At 49.1% G+C, this 3,715-nt stretch overlaps 1 non-coding gene across 1 annotated transcript; it reads right to left on the bottom strand.

Annotated features, from left to right (window-relative positions):
* Positions 1-2,705: 2,705 nt before the first annotated feature.
* On the bottom strand, positions 2,706-2,843 carry LOC119924279. The gene has a single exon (XR_005449086.1). It is a non-coding gene; the product is annotated as a small nucleolar RNA SNORA7 (small nucleolar RNA).
* Between the last annotated feature and the right edge of the window lie 872 nt (positions 2,844-3,715).

Genomic DNA, 3,715 nt, shown 5'->3' with positions numbered 1-3,715 from the left:
GGGTGTGACCAAGTAGGTGAGTGGGAAAGGTGGAGTGGAGCAGGAGGTTGGCAGAGTCAAGGTGAGATAGAAGGTGGGCGGCAGAGGAGTCAACAGGGACAACAATGTGGATGTTGAAGTCTCTGAGGATCAGAGTGGGCATGGAATAGGAGAGAAGAAAGGTGAGAAAGGGGTCAAAATCGTTAGAGGTGGGTCTGGGGAGCAGTAGTTGACGGCTACAAGAATCTGGAGGGGGTGGTAGAGGCAAATAATATGGGCTTCAAAGGAGGAGGAGGAAAGGGAAGGGGGAGGAGTGATAGTGTGAAAGTGACATTGGGGAGCGAGATGGAAGTTGACACCTCCTCCTTTTCCCGGGAGTCTTGGGGAGTAGAAGACGAAGAGGCCTCTGCTGGAGAGACCAGCAGAAGAGACCTTGTCATCCGGAGTGAGCCATGTTTTGGTTAGTGTGAGGGAATAGGTCCAGGATGAAAGGGAGTTTACCTATAATGGAGTGGGGGTCCCAAAGGCCACACTTGGCAGCAGCTGTGGAGGGAGGGGAGGGAGGGGGAAGGGTGCGAGGGGTGGGGAGGGTTTGGATTGGAATGAGTTGGTGGGCACCTGGGCAGGGAGAGGGGGAAGTGCGATGGTGATGAGAAAGGATAACTGGGATGGGGAGGGGGCGGGGAGGAGGGAAGGGAGGGGGATGGAAGGGATGGGTTGAAGGTTGGCGCTGGTACAGAGGGAGTGGGTGAGGGGAGGGAGTGGGGGCAGGGAAAACGGATGGAAAGATCTGGGTGGGAGAGGGGAAGGGGAAGGCGAGGAATGGGAACGGCAGTTGGGATCAGGAGAATTAATAGTTCATGTTGATTAACATGCAGTAGCAATAATAAATTAAGTAGATGATGACATCATAGAGAGTAGTTAACAATTCATTCATTCGTATTTATTAAGCGCTTACTGTGTGGAGAACATTGTACTAAGTGCTTGGGAAGTACAAGTTTGGAACATATAGAGACGGTCCGTACCCAGCAACAGGCTCACAGTCTAGAAGGGGGACACAGACAACAAAACAAAACATGCGGACAGGTGTCAAGCAATAGCAATAATAAAATGAGCAGATGATGACATCACAGAGAGTAGTTAACAATTGATACGTGATGGAAAAAAATAAGCGGATAACATCACGGAGAGCAGTTAACAATTAACAGGCAATGGCAATGAAATAAGCGGGTGATGACATCACTGAGTGCCGTTAACAATTGACATTCGATGGGAATAGTAAAATTAGCAGATGATGACATCATAGAGAGCAGTTAACAATTAACATGCAGAAGCCACCATAAAATAAGCAGATGATGCCCAAAGCAGAAGGATGAATTGTCCATGGGCCAGTCAAATAAAATCAAATCGAAAAGGCTAATGGCAAGAAGAATCCAGGGGCTCTTGGCAACAATGTCTCTGAGGTGGTGGAGGATGGAGCCCTTTGGATTGCAGTTCTGGAGTAGGGCAGAACTGTTAAGGGGGGGTCATGGGAGAGGAGATCCCTGGGGAGAGGAATAAACAGCCGAATAGCATGGGCGGGCTGACTAGGTGCAAATGAGGTTGTTAAAGTAAATCGGTGATATCAAGGGCCTTTTTCCCCGGGGAGGGGAGCAGGAGGGGAATAAATCAGGTTTGGACCGGGAAGGGTGGGGGAGGGGTCTCCTCAAAGAAGGTCGCTTATGGGGTGGGGGGGAATGGAAGCAGGGGCACACAATGTATCACGATCAAGAAGGGGGACACAATGTCCCACGATCCCAGTTGGCTACTTGGACAGAGTGGAGGTAGCTTCGAGTGGTGAATCTAGGATGATGTTGGGGTGGGGGCCTAGTCCAGGGATCTCGGTGTCCTCGGGCGGGGATGCAGATGTCCGGCTGGGGGACGGCCAGGAGCCCGGCCGTGGGGCATGGGCGACGATGGCGACAGACGAAAGGAGGGAGAGAGGGAGGGGGAGCACTGGCTCTCGCGGCAGTGTCTGGAGGAGGGGATCCTTCCGGGAGTGGCCGGGGCCGCGCGGTGTGATGGTGGGAGGTGGGGGGCCTCTCAGGATCGGAATCCCGGGCACTTATGGCGGCGCTCCTGGCAACGCCCTGAGGTGAGGATCCTATCGGGTGCAGCAGGGCCACCCGGTGTGATGGTGGGCGGGCCTCTCAGGATCGGGATCCCAGGCTCCTATGGCGGTGCTCTGAGGAGAAGGATCTTTCCGGGAGCAGCAGGACCGCGCATTCAATTCTCTACAGCATAAATTTAACCTATTCTGAAATCTGGCTTCTGCAATGACTTAACATCCTGTTCAACTTTAATTCCCAGACAACTGTGAGAGATCAGAAATCAATTTCCATATCTTCTGCGATCTCCATTTGGTATTTGTTACATTCACTGAGCAAATCAGCAGGATGGGAAATTTCCCACAAAGCTGAAAAATGGATGATGGATATTCCTTGACCAAAAGGACAGATGCAGATTTGCCATTAGATGGAGAGTTTCTCTGACCCATAGCGACACCATGGACACATCTCTTCCAGAATGTCCCACCTCCATCTGGAATCGTTCTGGTAGTGGATCCACAGAGTGTTCTTCGTAAAAATATAGAAGTAGTTTGCCATTGCCTCCTTCACCGCAGTCAACTTGAGTCTCTGCCCTCGATTATCTCCAATGCTGCTGCTGCCCAGCACAGTTAAGTTTTGACTTGTAGCAGATTGCCTTCCAATTGCTAGCCACTACCCAAGCTAAGAATAGAATGGGTATGCTTCTGATTGACTCTCTCTCCCATAGTCGAGACAGGTAGAGTACTGGAAACTCTCCGGGTGCGACCCTGAGAGAGGGGTCCATTAATACAATAACAATATAAATGAATAAATTATGGATAAGTAAATAGATGCTTTGGAACTGATGGGGTTAGTATAGGGTGAAAATCCCAGTACAAGGGTGATAGGGAAGGGAGTGGAAGAAGAAGAAATGAGGGCCTAGTTTGGAAAAGGCTCATGGAGAAGATTTGCCTTCAATAAGGCTTTGAGAGTGAGAGAATGATCATCTGTTAGATACAAAGAGGGAGAGATTCCATGCCAGTGGTAGGAAGTGGGTGAGAAATTATCGGTGAGGTAGATGAGAATAGTCTCCACTTGTGGCAAAGGGAACTGTGTGATTATTTACTTATTTATTATGTTAATGTCCCTCCTCCCTTCTAGACAGTAAGCTTCTTGTGGGCAAATAATCTGCTTACCAACTCTATTTTCTTGTATTATCCCAAGTGATTAGTACTTAGTGCTTAGTGCTGCATGGAGTAAGTGCTCAATATACACCATCGATTTATTGATTGCTGGTTGCCCTTATTGAAACATCTCAATGTTTAGGGATGTACCAGCATTTAGGAGAAGCAGCGTGGCTCAGTGGAAAGAGCACAGGATTTGGAGCCAGAGGTCTTGGGTTCATATCCCAGGTCTGCCAATTTTCAGCTGTGTGACTTTGGGCTAGTCAGTTAACTTCTCTGTGCCTCTGTTACCTCAAATGTAAAATGGTAATTAATACTGTGAGCCCCCTGTGGGACAATCTGATCACCTTGTAACCTCCCCAGCGCTTAGAACAGTGCTTTGCACATAGTAAGCTCTTAATAAATGCCATCATTATTATTATTATCCTGCTTCTGTCCTGGAACATGCTTCCTCTTCACATGACAGACAATTGCTCTCTCCACCTT

This window comes from Tachyglossus aculeatus, unplaced genomic scaffold (genome assembly GCF_015852505.1).
Source record: "Tachyglossus aculeatus isolate mTacAcu1 unplaced genomic scaffold, mTacAcu1.pri scaffold_89_arrow_ctg1, whole genome shotgun sequence".
Taxonomy (NCBI): domain Eukaryota; kingdom Metazoa; phylum Chordata; class Mammalia; order Monotremata; family Tachyglossidae; genus Tachyglossus; species Tachyglossus aculeatus.
The sequence above is the reverse complement of the archived record's forward strand: the minus strand, read 5'-3'. Positions and strand labels throughout refer to the sequence as shown.